The following is a 25465-nucleotide window of genomic DNA, read 5'->3' as shown; positions in this document are numbered from 1 at the left end:
TCGTTACTATTATTATCTTTAGAGATAAAGACACTTTCAAAAAATATTGGCTTATTCATTAAATAAAAAATATTATTTTTTACCTAACTAGCTATTGTTTAAAAAATATTTAAAATTTCTTAACACAAAGTTTTTTCTTTATAGAATTAAAAAGTATTGTAATTATTATTGCGATTTATAATTATTAACCTAAAAAAAAATTAATTGCATTTCAAACTAATTTAAACATTTATTTGGCGGATACTCGCGAACTTCAGTTATTTTCGATAAGTTACCACATGGATTTATCTAGAATGGAGTGCATTTTATTATAATAGTAGATTTTAGTCATGTTAACGGCTTATCGTGCTTGTTTTATTTACAATCAGAACTTTAACAAATGTTTTAATACATAAACAAACACGATTTACTATACGACTGTTAAGTAGGGTAAACGCGGTAGGTCTTCGAACGGAGTAAATATCCTATAAATGGCTATGTAGGATTAGCGGTAGGTCTTGGAACGTATCGACCGCTTTACGGGGGGGAGGGGGATACTATAATTGTAATTTCAGCCTTCTTTCAACCAGCGTTGTAGGCCGTGTGAACGGTAAATTGTTGAAACCAACACGGCATATAATTAAGTAAAAATAAACGAATTCCTCTGAGTAACGTTCAACAGATATTAAACATTAATATAGTACATGTGCATAAAGTGGGTAGCAAAAAAATAAATATACGATCTATAATCCATAACCCTCTTAATTTTCGTACTTTTCAACTGAATTTGATTTAAAATAATGGATTGCTTTAAACTAAACTTAAAATACAAATAATTTATCAAACTGCTACTGGAAGTGTGAGATTTTAGTAGGCGTTTCCAAACAGACCCGCCTACGCTGCCCAACATTACACGCCTTTAAATGTTTAAAGCAGGTACAACTACTGAATATATCCAAAAACAGCGTTCTGGAAAAACTACAACCAAAAAGAAGGAACACCTGATAAGCTACCCAAAACACTACGGAAATTTGTTTGGCAAGCGGCTCGAGAAAAAAAACTCAAAATTGAACGCCATATTATCTTGATGCGGATATATAAAATAAGTTGCTTTTCAACATTAGTCCACATTCTTGATGAAAATTCTCCTGACGGTATAGGGAAGTTTTGTGAACAATGCTAAGCAAAATCTGCAGAGGACAAAGTGTTTTTTACAAGATTGTTTGCAGCGATGAACCCCCAAGTTAAATTAAACGGACTAATTAACCAATCGCCTTGATTCCAACTACTAAGAATCCATGTTGTGAAGGAACCGTTTTAATTTACCAGAAATTGTTTACGAGTTCAGAGATAAATAGGGCGTTTATTTTTCAGGCAAGCTGGGTACTTCCCCGCTACCAACGTAATGCGAGTGCTTATCTTGATGGAAATCTAACTGATAATTGGGTTTGATATAAAGGTAGCACCGAATATTCTCACGCTTTCCACAATCGATTTTTTTACGGGAACTCATCAAAGGAAAAAAATATGTATAAAAAATAACTAAATACACTTAATGAACAGAAAGCAGCCGCTGAAAGAGAATCCATTTTGGCGACACCTATACATGTACACAATACATAGGTACCGTGTGTTTCAAAATGAATATCGAGATTTTAAAGTTATGTAATATTTATTTTTAAGTTTTACTTACATTGATAAATTAATATGAAATGAAAGAGCAACTCAAAACAGTTTTTCCCATAAGTGTTCGATGTAAGCACCATTCGTCACACGACACACATCCAGCCGATAGGAGAGTTCATCCCGTACTTTAATTTAAGTCTAGAGTAATTGCTGCTTCAATCCTGTGTCTCAAGTTGTGTAGGTCAACCGGTAACGGTGGCACATACACTCGATCCTTTATAAACTCCCAAAGAAAAAAATTGCACGGGGTTAGATCGAGCGAACGTGGAGGCCATGGCAAACAAGCCCTGTCATCTGATCCCCAGCGACCGACCAAGCGGTCAGAGAGAATGTCATTCAACCAATCGCGTACAATGTTATGCCAATAAGGAGCCGCACTATCTTGTTGCCAAATAATGTTCTGCGGTTCGTCGTATTGCAGTCTACGGAAGTGCCATAGTTTTAGCATATCAAGATAGTTCATTTCAGACACACTTGCTTCCGCAAAAAGTACGACCTGTAAACTTGCCGTCGAGATATGGCACAAAAAACATTCAGTTTTGGGGAGTCTCATTCACAGTGCAACATTCTATGAGGATTTTCTGATCCCCAGATACGCACATTATGAGTGTTAACTTTCCTTTAACGTGAAATGTTGATTCATCACTGAATACGATACGATAAAAAAGTCATCATTACAGTGCATCAATTCATTTGCGAAGCTAGCGCGCGCAAACCACAATCTGTGTACTTTAAAGCTTGCTTATAGCTAAAACTGTTTGAGTTGGTCTTTCATTTCATGTATAATTAATCTACATACGTGAAACTTGAGGAATATTACATAGCTTTAAAACCCCCATATTCATTTTGAAACACACGGTATAATTGAAATTACAACCACTTAAAATGTTAAATATTTTAAAGGTAAAATATGTCTCTGTTTTTTAATCAGGAGTTCATTTAAGTACACGAACCTTTTCAAGTAGTAACGTTTTAAGTATCTGCCTTTTAAGATGGGCTTTTTCAACATCGTAAGAGTTAAACATAACGTGGTTTATATGCTTTGTTTGTAAAAATCAGAGTAAAAATAAAATGGAAACGCTACATGAACAAACTGAATTTTTAGCTAACCATTGCTACTAAACAACACAGCACAGACATATTCGTACGCAACTGGACCCTGTCCTGAAACCAGAATTTTTAAATCGCATTTTATTTCATCGTTTTAAACACAAAATCAGTAACCTCAACACGTTAACGTAACAATGAAGTTCGAAAAGCGATAATCAAAGTGAAATTCGAGTGGTGGTAATTACAAAACGATAAGAATACGCAAAACCATGCAAATAAACTTGTTTGTAATACTTTAAATGAATTAAAACTAAAGTGCAGACCGGGGATCATGGTAAGACATTTGACATATAAACAAATTTCCTATTTGTAAGAAGCGTCCACAACATATGGTTTTATTAAGCTACTCATTTAAAATTTCTCACACAAATCCTTAAGCTCAAGCCGCCAAGTTAATATACTTAGTGTAATTTAAGGCATAACATAATTTTTTTTTTTTTAATATCTATATTGGATCTTCCAATTAACACGATTAATCATTACAAAACAGTAATTCCTACTTATCAAAAACCCTATAAAAGAGAAAATTAATTGCCGATGACTTTTTAACTAACGATTACAGTTGACTTAATATGGACTAAAGGATTGAATGATCAACAAGTTTCACAATAATATAACAAATGTTATTTTATTGTAACATCCAAAACAATCCCATTTCTCTTCTGATATAATCTTCACAACTAATAAGGTTGTAAACTTGGCAGCTAAAGATGCCAATATAAGCAAAAATAAAATATAGAAAACTCTTAAGATCTTTTTATAATTAAACTACCCAGTCGGGACTCGCTTCCCTCACCCAACCATCTAGCCAGGGGCTCCGCACCTTGGACCCAGGTCAACCCAGAAGGCCGATCCCGGGGCCAACACCAGAGCCACAGAGCTCGCTTCGCTCGCCATTCCCGACTAACCCTCCCCCCCCCCCCAAGGTGTTCGCCCCAGGATCCCCGCAGTGTTCGTTACCCTCATGGTTGTGACAATAATACTGATAAATAACAAAGTATTCAGAATTTTTTTTTGTCGCCCGTCATTTGATTGGTTTCATGCAACTCTCTAAGATTCCCTATCTAGTGCCAGTCGTTTCATGTCGGTATACCCACTACTACATCCTACATCCCTAACAATTTGTTTTACATATTCCAAACGTTGCCTGCCTGCACAATCTAGTTTTTGTTTTTTTGTTTAATGAATATCTCTGATTCACAACTTCACCCCCGAGGGGGCTATACACCCTCTGTCTATGGCTTACAGCCATTCCTGGGATAACACGAATGTATTCTGAAAATTTGAAAACAATAGGTCGGTTGGTTCTCACGTGATGCCAGAACAAAAGCAAACAGTCGGCTTTATATATAAGATATTTATGTGAATACATATGTCAGAAAAGTTTTTTAATAGTAGCTACATACATATTATTCAGTTTTTTTTTTAATGTAATGTATTAAACCTTTTAGCTTGTGACATATGTGCAAGACACGGAAGTATAAGAAATAAAAAACAATTCAGGTTGAAAAACTGTATACAGATATTTATTATGTAACAAATCAAGGATTTAAAAAAAAAAACATGTTCATGTGCGTTATCGTGACATAGCAAAATATTTTAGACCTGGTGCAGCATTAAAAAAAAAAGAATAAAAAAATAAAAAGAATTTTTTTATGTAGTTCTTGCTCAACATTTTGAGGCCTATGGCATTATTTAACCTTCAATCATTTCCTAGACTTACAGAATATATTACGATAGATTTTGTTACATATTTCACTCAAAATGTTAAAAGTCAAATATTCGAACGGTTTAATTTTTTTTTTCATACTGAGAACACTTTTTTTATAGTGTTCTCAGTATAAAAGTCAGTTTAGCAAGTATGATGGACTGATTTCTTATGATTTCAAACGGTGATTTTCTAAGCCCTGGACTTTACTCCAGAAAAATTGGACAAACTCTGTTATAGAAAACTTTGAAATTATATTTATTGCAATCTGTACCACCAGACTGTCAACAAAATAACGAGATTAGATTAGCGGAGTGTATGTATGATAATTTACAGTCAGATTAGTTTCAAGATACTTAAAAGAAAACATTTCGTAATTTTATGTAAATATTTTTTTCCATTTATAAAAAATAATCAATATACAAGGCATATTTGGAAAATAAGTACAATTTATATGCATGACCGTCAAAACTCTGCGATCATTCCCCGCATGCGCGCTGTTATTCCTCGATAATTAGCTCACCGCAGTCGTTACTGCAAGCAACTCTGTATGTTTGAACCTCACGAGTAGTACCGAGCGTTTGAAATGTTTTACGACTATCGAAGGATCTCCCGATTGCAAATTACGATCTATTATCTGGTTTTTAAACGCAAAAAATTTGCGTTCAATTCAATTTAAAAGCAAATCTTCGATATACTTACTCCAAAATTGTGTTAATAATATACCTAATATCTGATGTTCATAAAATTTCAACATTCTAAAAAAATCTTACTGTCCCACTTTTCATTAATATAATTCAACTGCGGTTGGGATTCAAATATTTTACATACCCTATTTAATAATAAAATGAAAAGCATAACGCCAATGATACAATAAAATTTTATTTTTGTAAAGTACATTAACGAAAATAAATATTCACCAAATCGCATAGACAATTGAATATAACTACCCATTTAGATGTAGTACTAAACACTTTTAAAGGATAAATTTAATGCAAAATCAAATGAAATTTAATCATTAACAAACACCTAACTCTAAAAATATCAGCTTGCTATGCAAAAACAGCAATACGCAACATTTAATTTTAAATTACTCATTTTCAAGTTCAATGGACTATGGTTATAAATAGTTCATAGCATATAAACTCTACAACGTTTTTAATAAACATTAAAATTCAGACCGAAAATTTCGTATAAAAAAAAATACATTTAAACAGTGAATATAAATTTATCCTGACCAAAATTAATCTTAGAATAGCATAATTTATAATATTTTGAAACTTAAAAAAGTACTATATTCATTGGATTATTTCTAAATTTAGTACAACCAAACAGAAATTAAGAAAGCCAAGCAAAGCTGGTCAATATTTGATTAAATAACATTTCGTGATTTGTGGATGCAACTCTGCACCTAATTATAATTCAATTTCCTTCCTTCCAAGAGCCTTTTACTTTTTAACGATAAATAAAAGACATGCTGTCACATAATACATAGGACAGAAGAAGGAAACAATAATTGCTCAAAGGTGAGGTCTTTTCAAATAAATAGTTGAAGTTTTACATCTAGCTCTCACCAGCTAAAATCTGCACTCAAACAGAAATCTCTGTTTTTTAACAGCTCAGCCAAATCAGCTCCATAAAAGAAAAAAACGAAAAAGACAGAATTTTTAGGAAAATTCTGATTTGTATTTTATATGAATATTAAATTTAAAAACGTTTTTATCACTTCTTTTAGATTACGTCTACATCCATTATCAAGACTTGAAATCTTAAATCACAACTTCAGTAACAGCTTCAGGCTGTATTTATAAACAAAGAAATCTGTCTCTCTCTTTCTCTCTCTCTCTATATATATATATAAAACTTGCCCTGAACAGTCTACTCAGGGGGCTAGGCCTCCTGGACCCCCGTGATCCAGGTTGGCACAAGCGAGCACCAGGACTGACCCAAGGACTCCCAAGGGCCGGCCCGGGGCTTCCGAGATCACGGCACCGATCCCAGGGCCGCAGAGTTCGCTTTGCTCGCCATTAACATCTAGCCACGGGACTCCGCAGCGTTCATTACCCTTGTGGTTGTGAAAATAACACTGATAAATAACAATTAAAGTATTCAAACTTAATAGAAACCTGAAAAAGAAACTAAATTACAAAAGTCAGAGAAGTAGTAGTAGTGACTATGATAACTGAAAATAACTTAAAGTACACAGACCTTTGACGAGGAAAACTTCACAACTTATTTCTGTTGCCATGGCGATAAAGATTAATTTAATTATTAATCTTTTTCTTCCTTAATGAATATCTTTAATTGGCAACTTCACCCCCGAGGAGGCTGGAGCCTCGATCTATGGGTTAAAAACTTCTCTGGGATAACACGAATGTATTCTGTAAATTTAAAAGGGATCAATCGGTATTGCGTGATGCGAGACCGATTGATCTCGCATAACAAAACAAAAGCAATCAAATGTAGTACAAATAATGTAGATGGACCGCTGGATATAAAAATAGGAAGAGAAAAGTTTGTGGAGGAAGAAGAATTTTGTTATTTGGGATGTAAAATTACTGAAGATGGACGAAGCAGGAGCGATATAAAATACTGAATAGCGCAGGCAAAACATGCTTTCAGTCAGAATTATAATTTACTTACATCAAAAATTAATTGAAACATCAAGAAAACATTTTTGAAAGTGTATGGTTGGAGTGTAGCTTTATATGGAATTGAAACTTGGAGGATCGAAGTACCCGGGAAGAAAAGATTAGAAGCTTTTGAAATGCGATGCTATAGGAGAACGTTAAAAATCAGATGGGTGGATAAAGTGACAAATAAAGATGCGTTCAAGAGGCAAATTGATGAAGAGGCATTTGGAAAAATAAAATTAAAAGAAGAGACAGACTTATACACCACGTATTAAAGTATCCTGGAATAGTCGCTTTAATATTGGAGAGACATGTAGATGGGAAAAGTTGTGGAGGCAGGCAACGTTTGGAATATGTAAAACAAATTGTTGGGATGTAGCATGTAGGGGGTACACCGAAATGAAATGACTGGCACTAGATAGGGAATCTTGGAGAGGTGCATCAAGCCGGTCAAATGATCAAGACAAAAAAAAGAATTGTAAAAAATCTGTAATGAAAAAAAAATGAAATCTGTAAAATGGCTGTATTGTTTAATGCAAACAACTAACTGACAGAATAATATACGTGGTACATGTATAATTAGGTGCATGTAAATAAATAATACGGTCGAAACTGATATTCATATAAAACAGCACTGAATGAACAATTTTTTAATAAAATGCTGTACTTCACATAATGGAAAGATGTAACTAATTGTTCTCCTTGTTATTGAATTTATCATATTTACATATTTGCAAATGTTGTATAATGACAAAGATCATATGGATTAAGTTTGTAATTACCTAGAACTGTAATCAATTTTTTCTTTAGGCCCCCTCTAAAATACTGACACCTTCAACTAAAAGTTAACAAAAAAGAAAATTTACTACTAAATACGCAACTCAATTGATAAACAATGATTATTTTATACGTATACTAGCCGGTTGGGGCTTGCTTTGCTTGGCCGAACACCTGACCAGAACCCCTGCAGTGTTCATTAATCTCATGGTTGTGGAAATAATACTGATAAATAACAATTAAAGTATTCAGACTTTATAAAACCTGAAAAAGAAACTAAATTACAAAAGACAGAATACTTTTAACTATGGTAACTTAAAAGTATGCAGACCTTTGATGAGGATCCCTCCACATTTTTTGAGGCCTTTAATGGCTGTTTGTACAAGGAGTATATACCGATGCTTTGGAAGGCGGCAAAGGCAGTCCTTCTGCCTAAAGGATGTGAGGGAAAAAATGGCTCACCAGGCCTTCTCAACAGCCTAGGCAAGCCATTTGAGATTATACTGGCGAGAAGGCTTCAGGAGGAGTTTCAGAGGACTGGTGGAGTATCACACAGGCAGTATGGCTTCTGCAAGGGCAGAAGCTCAGTTGACGTGGTACAGAGAGTGGTGGATGCTATGGAGAGCGCGGCCAGGGGGTCAAGACATGTTAGGATTCCCTTGGTTGTCCTAGTAGACATAGCCAATGCATTTAATACAGTGAGATGGGAGCCCATACTGCGGCCGTTGGAAGGAAGAGGAATTGCATTATATCTGCTTAGGATGATGCAGCAATACCCGAGTTGTAGAGGGCTTAGAGTAATGTCTGAAGATGGGGAGGAGGTCGTTGTACCCATGCAGTGTGGGGTGCCACAAGGGTCCGTTCTGGGCCTGTACTGTGGAATGTGGTGTATGATGACCTCCTTCGGAAAGAGCTCCATAAGTCTAGAAGATATGCCTACCATGTGCAGCAAGTGGTTATGAAGGCAGAGCAGATGTCCTTGGCGCTGGTTAGGCTTATGGCCAACGTCAAGGGCCCCAGATCCTCCAAGTGTCGATTGATAATGTCGACAGTGGTGTTGGCCATGTTATATGCAGTGCCAGTATGGGTGGAGGCTTTTAGCATCCGAAGAAACACCCAGAGATTAAATAGGGTGTACAGGAAGTTGGCGTTAAGGGTGGCACAACTGTAAAGAACAGTCTCCCTTCATGCGGCACTGGTGGTAGCATAATTGCCGCTGTTGGACCTCGTGGCCAAGGAGAGGTTGGACAGGGCCACAAGAGGAAGAGAAGAGGCGAGGACACAAATGCTTACCGAGCAGCAAGAGAGGTGGCGTAGCGCAAAAGAGTGCAGCTGGAATTATATATTTATACCTGATGTTATAGTGTGGGTTACCAGAAGACATGGGGAGGTGGACTTCTAGACGGCTCAGTGGCTGACGGGTCATGCGTCATTTGGGGTCTACCCCTGTAAAATTGAAAGAAGACAGACGGATAGCTGTCAATACTGCGGTGCAGTGGATTCCATAAGGCATACATTTTTTGACTGCCCTAGGTTGCTGGAGGAGAAACCCCAGATTTGGACTCAACGAAGGGTGTCATGCAGTTGATGATATCTTCCAGTGAGGGCTGGAACATGTGTGTTCAATGGTTCCAAGGAGTACTTCAGTAAAAATTAATTGAAGAACATGTGGAGGACAGTGTAGATGTCAGGTGAGGGTGCTGATGGGGCGCCAGCTCTTGGGGGTGGATAACAGAGGTGCCCTTGCATTGTCGTCATTGATGGCTCCCGGGGGACACGGCCTTGCCATCTGGGGTTAGCATCACTGTCAGGAGTTATATGTATAGTGTGTGTGTGTATATAAATATATATATTTATTTGTAAATAGAATGTGAATGAGAGGTGTAAATATTTGTATGAATGTGAGGTGTGCCTGTGACAAATGTGGTCCTGAGATTATGCCACCGACAGCAATTACAGCATCACATTGCGTAAGAGAGTGGTTTTTTTAGTGGGTCCCACTGCAGTAGGTGGTGAACCCCACATACCCAATGTGTACAGGCTACTGAGCATTTGGTTGAGGCAAATTTTCCCACTTCTGATGTAAAACAAAAAAAAAAAAAAAACACCTTTGATGAGGAAAACTTCACAACTTATTTCTATTGCCACAGTGACAAAAATTAATTTAATTTTTAATTAGTTATTAATCTTTTTCTTCTTTAATGAACATCTTTAATTGACAAATTCGCCACCAAGGGTCAGTTGATCTACGGCTTAAAACCTTCCCAAGGATAATGCAAATGTATCCTGCAAATTTGAAATCAGTCGGCCAGTTTATTCTTGCACGATGCAAGACAAACTTTCGGCTTTATATATATGACTTCCAGCTTTTATGATACTTTTTTTTTTATAATGTAGTTAATTATTAATATAAACCAAATTAACTAAAAATAGACAACAAAACTAGCAGGGCATTAAGAAAATTATCAAAAGAGTAAAAACAGATTAATTGAAACTGAAATAAAAAGTAACACTTACGGCACACTTACTGAAATAAAAATTAAAGACACATTATGACGCACAGTAAAGACAATTTTATTCACAGACACCATTTATAAAAACACCTGCTCACCTCCTCAAAGAAAGATATAACTAACAGGCTGACAATTAATAAGTACACCCAAATTTTTTATAAGAAAAAAATTTGATAATATAAATCACCAGAATTAAACGTAGTACTACATATTATTCATAAGCAAAGTATTATATCTTATTATTAATTGACAATCTAAATTGATTTAAAAATACTTAACAATTAAAAAAAGAGAAACAAAAGCTATTACAAAAACTGACCACAGTACAGAAACAAAAACAATATTATAATAATCAATATTTATTTTTAAGGCAAAGTTATTTTTTGTATTGAACATTAAAATCATTAACCAAAAATGTACAACACTATTTTTCTGCCTGGTGTTATTATTTAACTTTATTGGTAGATAATAACAAATTTAATAAATTTTGTTTGGCTGTTAGCATTGGAATGCTTCACAGCCTTTAAAACTGCTTCTTTTCAAAATGCAATTCCCAGAAACCGATGCTGCAAAACTACCAAATCATAAGGGATGCAGTTAATTTTTTTGCTTTTCAAGAGCTGTTAAATTTAATTGCTTTCAATTGTCTGCTATTTTGTATTGAACATTACACTATTAGAAATCATAATAAACAATCATACAAAAAACACACATATATATTTTTTTTTTCTAAAATTGATCCTTTCGGGAATCATATTCCTCTGCACTATACAAATTATATTAATCCGATCAACCCAAGTACAGAATTAATAAAATAGGGTGACAACTACCTTATTCCATAATCTCCAAGCAACAGCGTTTTCGCAAGTATTAAGTAGAATTAATATTATATATATATATAAACAGCTAAATAAAAAGTCAGAGGTTTACATTAACGACAACAAAATAATCCTCATAATCACAAATGTTTTTGGGCAACAAACCACTAACTACAATACAAAAACCAAACAGGAGAAAACTGACAAAATTCACCAATTAAGATAGTTCTTCAATTAAATAAACAAAAAACAAATGTCATCAGTTGGTGTTTGCTTTTAGCCCAATTAGTCTGTTATTGCCACACCTAACCTCCAATGGGAACTTCAGTATTTAAACCTATACTAATCGGCTCTTTACAGTATCCAAAATATAAACATAAAAGTATCAAAATGGCTAATTAAACTAATGATCCTAGGTACGATGGTGAACTGTATAACCTTAGATCTTATGAATAATATAAACCCTAACAACCACAAAATGTGGATGTAGGATGTTTTGTGGTTGTTAGGGTTTTGTTTTCTAAATTAACTAGTTTCCATTTCTTTTTTTGTTTTTTGTTGATGTAATTGTGGAATTATGTACAGAATGATGATACGTATTCAGATCCCAAATAAGTCACTATGCAAATAACAGAAATAGATATAAATTAAATACGGTGATAAAATATCTAGATCACAAATATTCCAAGTTATAATTTGAAGGTGATGAAATACCTTCAGTGCAAGGGTTTATCAAGTGCTACTAAAAAAAAAAAAAAAAAACCCATAATCTAAACAGATCAGATTAGAAGAATTATAATATGGAATATTTGTGATCTAGATATTTTATCTGCATATTTATTTCTATTATTTGCTTAATGACTTATTTGGAATTTGAGAATTTTGTGTTCCTGTTATTTTTTTAACATACAACCGATAAGTTATCATTATATATATATATATATATATATACTGAAACTCCGAACCCCATAAGACATCTAAGTAATTTGTCACCGTTGCCCACGACTAATGGGTAGCAACAGCTAGTAACAATAAAACTAATTATTATTTTTCTAGGGAAAAAGTTCTGTCCACACATCACAACATATGATACAATGAAAAAGATTTAAATTTCTAACACAACTGACAATAACTGTAATTTAACTTATTATTTACAGAAATTACCTCTGACCCAAAAACCCGGAAAAATTGCTAATCATAAATATAACATTATTATTTTTTACGAATTTTTTTCACTTAACGCAGTAATATTTTATTCAGACAGGACGCAACTTCAAATGTATAAAGCAATCCACATTACTATAGATTTGATATATATAAATCACTTCATAAATAAAGATACCAAAAAAGAAACATAAACAACAAACTAGACAATATAAACAAAGAAAAATAAGAACTTAACTTACTTGAACATTATAGAATATACTGAAAAATAATAAAATTGGCAGAAACAGTTAAATTCAAGAAATTTACAAACAAATAAATGCCATTCCAATCCAAAAAAAACAACAATTTCTGGAATCACTGTGTAATAACCTAGCTATTCACTAAGGAAAGCTAACCACGCATACCTGAAAACAATTCGACACAAATGAAAAACCTTCTTTGGCTAAATATTTTAAACTAACTAGTCCATCTTAAAAAAATTATAATTACTTTCACCACTACAATTATTTGTATATTCTAAACCTAACTATTTAAAATTAATAATTTTTTAAATTGTTTAATGTTTAAAAATAATCATTGTCTGTGCACACACTTCACTTTCTTCTTTACCTTCACATTTTAGAACAACAAAATTTTTTTTTTAAGCATAAAATGTTTGTACCTATCTCGTAATTATAAATTTAAATATATGTATGACTTTAAATAAAAAATTCTTTAAGTTCTTAAAATTGTTTCAATCAAAACCTTTTTTATTTAGTTGCTATTAAATGTTTTAATCTTCCACTTTCATGTCTTTTATTTCCAAGGAAAAGTGGGTATCCATTTACCAAAACAATTCCTATATTCCTAACACAGTAGGTGGAAACAGTGAATTTAAACATAAACTATCATTAAATAGTTAATTGAAAATGTTAAAACAATTAATAAATCTATATTATACTTATATGTGCAGTTTTCTATTTATATTTTCCTCATTATATTTCCATTTCCTTCACACACTATAAAGGGGAACTAAAAAACATTATAGCAAAATCTTCTTATTTCTTTTCAATAAAATGTCAAAGCAATTTCTTCATTTTCTACAGATTAGGACAACCTTGCCCTTAATTGATATAATACTCTAAAAAAATGTAAATGTATTTAACGATTTAATAAAATGATAACTCCACCCAAATATTTATCCACAAGAATGGAATAACTGGTATACATAGAGTAATTTTTTACTGCAGCAATTGCTAGAAGAATAAACAAAAACTAAAATATTACAGTATTTCGGGATATTCTATTTTAATTTAATAAATTGCTTAACCTAAGCCACAAGGATTCAGAATTACAACTACTTATATCAATTTGCATAATAAAAAAATATTGTATTATCATTTTAATTTTATCAGTTAAATAATAATAATAACCTAACAAACAATTTAATGTCCAGAAAATTATATAACAAAATGTAATGGAATTTAAATCCCAGAAATTGTGTAGAGTTTACACAATATAGCAGCTGTCGCTCTTTCTTACCGTAACATAACATAACCTATAATATACAGTAAAAGTTGGCAATTCTAACCTACAATCCTCCTGTATATATATAGATAGATTTTAAAATATAAATTACATAGATACATTTTAAAGATAAATTATATATATATATATATATATATATATATATATATATATAACTTACATATAACTCCTATATATGCTAAATATAGACACTAATTTTACTAATCAGTAATTTTTTACTGACTAATTTTACCAATTTAAAAACAAAAGAACAAACTTTTTGTGCAAGTTATCAGTAGTGTTAAAATACTGGATTATTCCTTTCCATTATGAAAACACTATGTACACTTCCCCTCGCTACACAAATGTCTTTTAAGTTTTAACAATGTTTTATAAGATTACTTGAAGTTTGGGTGGCATGGCTGAGGGTTGGCTTATGTACTTAACTCAACTGGAAGCTAGATATGATTAAAATCAGTCACACTGCACTTTTAAAGGACACTTGTATTTCATGGTCCAAATTTTAATAATCTACTTTCTAATATCATAAGGTTAATTCATGTAAGGTTAAACAGACTACTTCCTTGGCATCAAATGACTTTAAGCTGCAAGATGTATGTGAATGAAAGTTGATTATGGTGCAAAGTAGTTTAATCAATTTACTCTTAAATATTATTATGGAGTACTCACATGCTTATATCTTCTAATAACTATGAGTGTGTATATATGTATCTATGAGTATTTAAGTAATATAAAGATGTTTTAAATGCTTTTTAAGTGGTATTCCCACACATTAAAGTGATTACTACCACTGATAAAGTAATGTTTATATGACTGATGAATAGAGGAAATTATACTTCAATTATAGAGGATAGTCCTTATATATAGTTAAAATGTCATTGGAAAAAGAATAGAAAAAACATTATACAAGCATAATTTTTACATGAATACTATCAAATAAAATAAAAATAATACAATTAGTATTATTATTGTTATTACTATAAGCTTTAACACTATATTTTCTAACAAATTCCTTTTTCAAAGTTATATACATTTAAAAAAATCCTTAGGTAATACAACGGAAAATTCTATACATCTGACCTGTACACTGTCAAACGACTACAAAAAATCTATGAACACACTTGAAAATTGCAGTGCATTGCACTGCAAAATTAAATTAATCGTACCTCATGTATATCTATCTGCACACGTATTCGAGAATGTCAATTAATAGGTACATAGTTCTTTTTAAAAATAGCATCATACTTGACTGGAAATTTTTGCATTCAAGGTTATATTACACTACAGACACAAAAGTTAAAATACAAAATCAGACAAATTAAACAAACTGTAAGTCGATATAATATAACTTATGCGATATTATAAATTAAAAGATTTAAATGAAAAACTGAAAAGAAAATAATTCATGCCTACCACATATTTTTGAAACGGACTAACAGAAACTATAAATACATTTAAACAATAAACAACAGCTTCAAAACACATTTTCCTGAAGGTGAAAATCGATTAAATAATTAACGAAATACAGAAACAATTTATCTCTTACGTGTTACAGGCCATCATGAATAATTTTCATTGTAACCAAATCCCACATTAAAAATATTATCACAGATAGCAACAAACAGGTTTAATATGACGTACAATCAGTAGCGTAAATGTAGTATCAAATGTCAAAGCGATATCAATAAAAATGTGGGCAACTTAAGAACCTATGCTAACATTAAACGAGTTGGCAGATCACAGCTGATTACGTCTTACCTGAATATTTTCTTTGAGAAAATACACACTTACACAGAACTTTTCATAACAACCACGGAGATCAAACCGATACAGAAATAACGTGATGCGTGACAACGTAAAAAAAACCGATTCGCACGTAATGTTATTTTGTTACTTTTCGTCTGACCGGCCAAGAGAGCGTAGCCTTACCCAGATCCATTTTAAGAACTGTGACGTCATTGGAACTCACCGGCCAACCTGAACCGTATTGTAACTTACTTGCACAAACTTCAGAGCGAGTTTAAAAACGATTCTCGTCTGCACCCACACTGAATGATGAATATGACTATTGTAGGAAAAATGTAAATAATATATGTAGGTAAAAACTGTACGAATAGTTTTATTGATTGGATTATGGGGAGGGAAAGGTCAATAACTGTTATTGTGGAATAATTAAATAGGGCAAGGTTTTCACTAAATCGTATAGTGTAATAAGAGTTAACATCACGCATCTGCTGATTCTGACATTCAAGGCAACCTTGGCACATATCACATAAAGAGGAAATATTTTGTTTACATCGCTCACAGTTATTTAAGTCGTGTGCTCGGGCGTGTGCGTACGCAGGTTGTTTGTATTTTACTGAAATCGCAATCTAACATCCGTCTATCAAAATTGCTGTACAAAATAGAGGATATAAACGTGATAATAATTTTTGTAACCGATTAAATACCCTTTCTTCGGTATGCATAATAATTCAGCATTTTTTTTTTGTTTCTGTTTATTTTTATTGAGTTTGATTGAACGAATTTCATTCATTCCTTATTGCAGACAGTTAAAAATAAAAATTTCAGCCAGCTTCCCCATTTTTTTAGAGTACTATGAAGTACAGTCTAAGCAAAGTATTTTGAAAAGTAATTAATAATAGAAAAGACTCCTTCATGTGTGATGAAAATAGATTGTGGTATAGTGGTAGCAGATACCAAATCTTATAATTTTCATTCTGTGATGCACATAAAACCTTTTCTCAATTAAATCGATTTTTTTAAATTCATTGCTCAGCCAGTAGGTGTAGCAGACTGCATGCTGGTTCCAATCAATTGATCCTAGATTTTTTTTCCAGCAAAGATCTAAACTTATTCATCATCATTAAAATAATATTTTGTAACAATGTATTTTTGTTAAGGAGCTTATTAATAAAAGTATTGTCAGATGATATAAAGGTAAAATTATGGACTTGCCTCTGATTTTGATGAGATTTGTAATATAACTTATTTTGGACCAAGTTATTCATTACAATTGAAATTATTCGTCGGAAATGCTTTTCACCATTTATGTCCCTTGTAAGTTAGACAGTACAATCACCAAAAATGTTGTAATTCAACTCTGTACTAGTGTATATACATAATTTTCAAATCAAACAATTTGGTTTCAGTGAAATTAAGTTAACAATGAAATTAGATTCACTTAAAACTAAATTAAACTAAGCTTAAGGTGTAGGTTTTGATAAATCTGTATTAAAAATTATCTATGGAGTAAATAACTTGGTTTAAGTGAAATTTAATTGTTTCTGATGAATAATTTCAGTTGTAATGAATAACTTGGATTCTAAATAAGATATATTGAAATTTCAGCAAAATAGGAGGTGAGTTCATAATTGTATATAATTACTGATGTAAAAAATGTCAATCACATTTTGAGGCCTATAATGCTTATTCTATTCTGTATAACATATTATATTTTCTGACTAATTTAGGATTTATAAGGCCCCTCCTGTTTTGGTGAGAGGGCTAACATTCATCTGAGAAGTTAATAGCCATACAAAGTTTCACCTCAATTGGTAGAGACCAGACTACAGACTCCTATGACTACTGAAGAGGCAGCAGCCCGTTTAGTAGTAAAGGCACCAACTGATATCAGAATTTAATACAGAAATTTAAATAGATCATATCAGTAATGGGTGTGTGTTATTTTGTAAATACTTTGGATACTTGTAAGAAATATTAAGAACTTTCTATTATTCCTGTGATTTGGAGAATTCTGTATGGATGTTTCAGTTATCCTGAAAGGTAGTAGAATGCCAGTAGGACATCTATCTTATTTCAGTATATGCAAGATATCCTGTGATAATTTGTGAATATTCTAGGATCCATTTCAGACAAATGAAAGTGAATAGTTAAGGATGTCGTGTGCTATGTGACTAAAACTGGTTAAAAATTATTGGCAAAATCTCCTCAAAATTGTTTTCATTAATAATAGTAGTGTAATGCAATGATGTTATCCTGGATAAAATATTTCAGACTTAAACAGAGGAGTCCCAAACTGAATCTCCAGGTGGAAACTACTCAAGAGGTGGTTATCAGAGCATATAACAACAAAGACATTATTTGTATCACAGCATGTAACATCAGAATTTAAGAAAGAATGCTTGGTTAGATAATTTCTGAAGAAATGCTTTCATCAGTTCTCTTCATTTTTTAACAAGATACAATGGAATCATTTTAGTAAAATATTCAACAAATATTCAATATTTATATTTAGGTGATATAGTATCCAACAGGATCTTTAATAGGGGACTGGACAGTAGGGGTTGTTAGAACATGCACTGTCCACATTCAAAGGAATATAAAAATTTTAAATAATGATAGAAAGCATAATTTGACACTATTTAAAATTAATGATTCTGATTAACTGTGACAAATAATTACCACATAGTGTAAGGTAAAATAGAAAAATAAACAGGATTATGAGTCATAGCATAATTTACTATAGATCAGGTATTGGAATTGCTGACATAGGAAAATATTAATAAATACAGAGCAGCAGGCATGCTTTACTGGCATCATATTACAGGCATTATTTTACAAAGAATAAATTTTATATAAATATTATTTTACTGAAATTAATCTATATTAATATATAATGTAAATATAGTTATATATATATATATATAAAACACATATATTAATTTATTTAAATTAAGTTTTTTGTAGTCCATATATCCTCTGTATGTAAATTCTAGCTAATTATAAAATATAAACTTATTCAGCCACTTCACAAGTACAAAAATAAATAAAACTCTTACCTTACTTTTCTCATTCCATCAAAGCACTTTCGGGTCAAAGCCCATCTTCAGTAATGGTTTAAAAAAAAAAAATTTTTTTCTCTTTTCACATTTACATTTTTGGTAAGTTAAAATTTTTAGAATAAATATTTGTTCAGTCAATAAATTTTTTTTTTAATTTTAAAATGTTAATAATTAAAATTTCCTTAAAAATTATATTCAACATTAATCTGTATTAACATTAGATGAAATCAGAAAATCAGTACAGTACTGTTACTGTACTGATTGTCTGATTTATTTATTTAAAATTTCTTGTCAATGTATTACCAATTTAAACAATATTTATAAGAATGGCTCCATCAAATTCTGACTGCAGATTCATTAGGCTGAATTTATGTTTACATTTATATATATAAAATCTTTCTAAAAATTTACCAAAAATGTAAATGTGAAAAGATGAAAAAATAATAATTTGTAAAAAAAATTACTAAAGATGGGCTTAAACCCAAAAGTGCTTTGATGGAAAGAAAAACGTAAGGTGAGTGTTCTTTATTTCTGTACTTGAGTGGCTGAATAAGTTTATATTTTGTAATTAGCTAACATACACTGTTTATTATCATATTATTACTCTGTACTGTTAAAATATATTTAAATTCTATTAAATAAACCACCTAGAACAGAAATATTGAGCTATGACATATCTTATCTTAAAAAATTAAGGTAACATATGTCTTATCTCAATATTCTGTACTAGGTGGATTATTTAAATATATATATATATATATTAGTAATAGCAAAAAAAGACGTTTTAATAACATAAAATAACAAACAATCTATCTCAACATGCATTGGTCAAACAGAAATTTCAAAATAAAGTTGAATATTGTTAAGCATATTCAGGAGAATGCATGGCTACTCATAAAATTATGCAGATATACAGGTTAAAGTTTAAAAACGTGAAGAAAAAATGCTAATAAAGCATTGGAATACAAGAAGATTAAAAGAAAAATATATGAAGATTAAACAAACTAGGAATAAACTTATTTATTTTTTAATTTTTAAATCAGATCAACCTGTAAATACATTGCATTGACCAATCTCTACTTTTCTTTGTTGGGTTCCAAAATTCTCCAAATTGCTCATGATTGGACTATTTGATTCATACCAAATATTCACCAGATGTTTGTTTCTGCAGATTCACCAGCATATCATCTGCCATGATAATAGAAAATGAGCATTTCTTTTATGTCTTCATAGATCAAGCATATGAAACATGGTCTTCTTCCACATGACTATTAAAAGTACATCAATTTTTCTCTTATAATCCACCAACCTTTATTTATTAGAGACATCCTTATCATTAAACAAATTTGTTTTTCTGATCTGTACGTAAATAATACATTATGTAGATCACATCAAAAATTGGGTGTGTTACTGTACAGTTGAAAAAATGAACTGACCCAGTAATTGCCTGCACAGATTGAGAGAAACCATGATGAAACCTTCATCAAAGCAGCATAACATAATTAGTTATCATAACATTAGGTTTTGTAAAATAAATAACAATTTAGAAAGTATTTACAAAGATTATTTGAACACATATAATTTGCTCAAATAATTTCACATATTATTTAAGCACATATAATTTAAACGTTAAACAATAACACAGCAAATTCTGAATTTTTAAATTATTATTTAAAAACTCATTGTTATGACTCCGAAGAGGAAGAATACTTAGTCCTAAATTTAAAAATCTCTCTATGACTTCAAGAAGAATAAGTTGATTTTTCTCCACTCTTATCATGTTTGTGAATCCTTTTTCTGCATCTGTTTTCTCAAACTACCAAAACCGTTCACAAAACAACAGTCAACAGCTGTGAAGTTATGGTTTTTAGAATGTTCATGCATATTAATTTTAAAAATAAAATGATTAGGGAGGGTACTTAAAAGACATGAAAAAAATAAAAGTATAGGATTAAATTTTTAAAAATTATTACATGATTTCAAATGTTTTCGCAGAAAATTTGAGCTGAGCATTAGTTTCATAGAAGAAATCACTCCTTTTTTAAGGGTTGTATTAAAACAGTTACACACGCGGTAATTGTTTAAAAATATTTTTCCATTCTTAGACTGCAAATTATTGTAAGGGTTATGTTGTCTAAAGTTTTGTTCTATTGCATAAACGTCGTTTTAGCCTATTTGTAGTTTATGGTCTTATTTTGCTTTTTTGGGTGGGTCAAATATAATCTGAGTAATTAGTATGCATGAGTTTCATGTCATTGCGGCAACAATACACCAAGCGTTGTTTTCCTCATTTCCTAATATGGTTTTAGGTCATTCTGTATTTATTTTTTATATTTTAAACCGTTTTGTGTATTAAAAACTAACCTTTGCAGTTTATTTGTCCATTACGTTAGTATAAGATATTAATTTAGAAGCATAACCTATTGAAATGACAAACCAAACAAAAGTTTACAATAAATTATTGTTAAAAACGATTTCCACTCGTCTTTGCGACCATCGACTTTTTTTACGTATTCCTGAGACATTGTGTTTTTTGTTAATTGTACTCTGTGCAGAAAAATTTATTTTTTATTATTTATTTAAATAAACTGTAATTAAAAAATTATAAATCGTCTATTTCGATTAAAACTCATCTGATCATAATCAAGCTTTAAGAACACATTTATTGCCGTTGTTGAAATATAAGCTATATTTTAAATTGGAATTTTCATGAACACCTGCCACTCTTGGTAGATAATACCGTTTTCTTCTTTTTTTACACGCTCAAAATGCGTACATTTTACGAAATAAATAACAGGAAAGAAATTGTTCCAAGGTACATAATTTCCACGTCAAACAACAAACGACCTTCAATCCACGTTCAGGGCCGTAACAGCTGTACATCAGTATAACACATTAAGCTGGCTAACGGGTCTCCGAGTACTTCCTCGAACATGTGATTATTCTTTTGACTTCCATCTTCAGGTCACTACACGGACTGGATTGCTTGATCACCTGCAGATCATGTTTAATGTGAACGTTTTTGGAAACTGGCTTAAGCCACCTTTAGAGCTGGGGATGTGACGGCCAGATGAATGTGATAGTAAGTAAGATAGTAACAGAGAACCCTTCCGTAGTCGACGTGCCCCCGCGATGGCAAACATGTAGTAAGTAAGGTGCTCACGTGTGTCAGTGCATGGAAGCCCTGAAAGCTTTGGTGAGTAGGAGCCTGGAGTCAGTGCAGAGAGAGAGCATCCGCTCTCTGCCAGGATATATGCTGGATCCACCAGAGTACCAGGTCAGACCTCCAGGGTTGGTAGTCCTGGAGTGGAGGTGTACCCCAGCGGATAGACTTGCCACAGAAGGGATCAATTCGTCATGCAAGTTGAACAATAATTCGTGGCAGAAGATTCACATTAACACCCTTGTTTAGAACCAGCCATGTGGTTGAAAGAAAAACGGAAGAAGAGTTTCTAGTCAGTACAGACTCGTATTGAGGTAAGGAGTCTGCAGAGATCTGAACAAGAACATTTCACTCAGACCTAAGTATCTGGTGATTACGAAAGAAGATGGTAATTTTGCAAAGATAAGCCCTTTCTTATCGCTCATGAAATAACTAATTGTGCTGGTGGCCCGGTAAAAGAAATATGTAAGTCATTCAATGGTCTTCATATTGAGACATCCAGTTACAAAATATTCTTGTTTTAATCAAAATAATTGATCCTACTGTACACGTTGAGCCTCTCAGTTTCTCAATACATCTGAAGGTGTTGTAGTTTGTCACAGGTAATTGTCGAGCAGTTGTCAACACAAGGTGTAATTGCTGAAGGCTGATCATGAGAAGAAATGGGGAAGTACTACCTTCTTTTTCACTTAAACAGACCTTCTGTGCCTGGCAAAATGAACGCTGGTGTACAGCGCCTAGATCTGCTAATTTTTTTGCTGTATCCTATGCAATGCTTCAGATGTTAGTGATCTGGCCATACTACCGTTTAATGCAAGAGACCACAAATCTTTGTGTATAGTGAGAAAGGTCATGAAGGAAAACCATGCTGGGATCCTCCTGTCTGTGTTAATTGTAAGGGACAACATATGTACCAGTCTAAAAGCTGTTCTGTTTATAAAGACAAAGTAGCTGTTCAAAAGGTGAAAACCTTACAGAAAGTCAGCTTTTTCAAAGCAAAAAAAATTGTTAACAGCCACAACCCTAGAGCAACAACAACAACATATGTTCCAGCAGCAGCCACTGTTTCTCCCACAAGTAATGATCCAGATCTACTCCTTAATAACCTATTCCAACCATAGAGAGAATCATTGATAGCAAAATGAAATCTCTCACTCTAAAGGAAGCTTTAATATCCTGCAAGTTACAGCCATCTGCAAATATTTCAAAATTTCCACTCCAAAGGAAGTTTTAAGACCTGGCAAGATAAAACCACCAGAAAATATTGTAAAGACATCTGAAAAGGCCAAAAACTCCTCTGATGACTCAGTCATAAGGTGAAGAAGGTTGCAGAAGAAGTCTGGACCTAATATGATGCAGGTTGAAGTTCAGATAGAAACAAGCACCAGCCAGAGTGTCAGTACGATGATGGTATGGTGATTGCAGATAAAGAGACTATCTTTCTTTTCCTGTTTGGCCTCCGGAACCACGTAAGGTATTACTTCAGAGAATGAATGAGGATGATATATATGAATGTAAATGAAGTGCAGTCTTGTAGAGTCTCTGGTCAACCATTCCTAAGATATGTGGTTAATTGAAACCCAACCACTAAAGAACACCGGTAGTATCCACGATCTAGTATTCAAATCCAAATAAAAGTAACTGCCTTTACTAGGATTTGAACCTTAGAACTATTGACTTCGAAATCAGCTGATCTGCGATGACTAGCTCACTGCTAGACCAACACAGTGGCGATAAAGGACTGCTGAAAATGCAGAAATGAAGCCTTAAAAAGTACAGACTCAAAGTAAGTAACTTTGAGTAAGACTCAAAGGCAAGTAAGTGAGAAGGCAAGTATTTCAGCTGACCCAGAAATTTCAACGGGAAGTGCATTCAGTCTAGACTTGGGTGCAAAAATCCTTGCTTTACCTAGGTAGTATTATCCAATATTGGCCGCAAAACATCCTCTCAATCACCATTGGTGATATCAAAAATGGATGAAAATTCCATCCATCAAATACATTAGAATGTATGTAAAATAAATTAAACTACATTTATATATATGTTCTGTTATATAATTAATTCAATACAAAAGTTTATACTTGGGCAAATGGTATAAATAAGTTACATAGCACCTGAGAAAAACCAAGCCTGATCAGAATCCAAAACTGGGATTTCTGAATGAAAGGCTGAGATGCTAACGCTGTCATGGTGTTTGGGTTTAAAATACCTTATGGGGAAGGACTTTTTGAATTAGTTTGGTGTATTTACTTTTTCTTTAGCTTTGGTAAATTTAGAACATGTATATCATCATGAGCATCAGTGAATTATAGTTCTTGCAGAATTTGCAACAGGCTTCTTTTCTCTCAGAATGATCTTAAATCTTTTTAGTTTCTCAACATGCCTGATTACCACCATTCTCATTTAAAAGAAAAATTTTGTGTTTGCTATCCATTAAAGTTATATACATATTTCAAAACTTCTGTGGTTTGCCCAATTTTTTGACTTTCTTATTATATACATCTCACCTGCTATGTGGCTTCTATTTAAATTATGGAAAATGTGAAAGTTTTCTTTTGAATCCCTCATTGTTTCTACATCTGTATAAATAAAAAACAATAGGATCCTTTTCTCTATTTATTGTTTTATGGAAATTTGTTTTTTTATCTTATATTCTTATACCTGCTCTACTTTTGTTGACATTAAAAACTCTTTTTCCTTTATATTTCAATTGTAATTATTCTAATGTTATTATAATGGAATGTTTAAAAAATTTTATCTCACTTCATATAATTAAATATTTTTACAAGATCTATATCTAGAAGGAAGGTAGCTTTGTTTTTCCTCCAAAAACAGGAAAAAAAATTATGATAGAAGTGTACACCCTTATCCTTATATAAAGTAGTATTGCTTGATATTTTAACCAGCAATATTGCTTTAATTTATAATATATTTTATTTCAATTTCATATAATGAAATATGTTAATTTTCTTCATATTTAAAAATAATAACAATGAGTTACGAACAAGAATTAGGGTGTAAGGAGTTATTTTTATAATTTTAAAACACAAGAGTTTATTATTTTTATGCAATTATTATTTCTTTTTTTTTATATACACATATATCTATATTATTATATAAAGAGAAAGGGTTTTTGTTTGTTCGCGATAAACAAAAAAAAACTACTCAATCAATCGCAATCAAATTTTTACCCATGTTTCTTGCCATAACTGAGAAGGTTTTTAGATATATTTCATCTCGAAAAAAAGATGTAGTATTGGAGATTTGGCGGTTTAAGCACAAACTTTAATGAACTGAATTAATGAACTGTGAGTGGCGAGTATATCACTGTGTGAGCTGGGTTTGAACTGAATGATTCGAATCAATAATAGAATTAAATTTACGTTAAATAAAATAATATTAAATAATTTTAAAAAACTTCTGTTTAACAATAATGGGCTTCCTGTGGGGGACTGTGTATGAGGCTAGAGTGATGAGGTATGCGAGCAACACGTGGGAGGCTAATCACGGTAGCCAAATGGAAGGGCATGCTAAAAAGGGTGAGGAGGAGACTAGCCATTCGCGTCATCTCTGCTTATC

At 32.2% G+C, this 25465-nt stretch overlaps 1 protein-coding gene across 3 annotated transcripts in view; it reads right to left on the bottom strand.

The window, feature by feature from the left end:
- LOC142323372 (ubiquitin carboxyl-terminal hydrolase 2-like) overlaps window positions 1-15930 on the bottom strand; it is a 124361-nt gene extending 108431 nt beyond the window's left edge. Inside the window, exon 1 of one of the 3 annotated variants that reach the window (XM_075362909.1) lies at window positions 15677-15930. The gene's annotated coding sequence lies outside the window, so the exon portion shown is untranslated. Of the gene's footprint in view, window positions 1-15331; window positions 15351-15464; window positions 15619-15676 lie in introns of those variants that run through there. The other 2 variants (XM_075362912.1, XM_075362913.1) reach the window with 2 other exon arrangements.
- Window positions 15931-25465: the final 9535 nt, after the last annotated feature.

This window comes from Lycorma delicatula, chromosome 4, assembly GCF_047948215.1.
Source record: "Lycorma delicatula isolate Av1 chromosome 4, ASM4794821v1, whole genome shotgun sequence".
Lineage (NCBI taxonomy): Eukaryota > Metazoa > Arthropoda > Insecta > Hemiptera > Fulgoridae > Lycorma > Lycorma delicatula.
The sequence above is the reverse complement of the archived record's forward strand: the minus strand, read 5'-3'. Positions and strand labels throughout refer to the sequence as shown.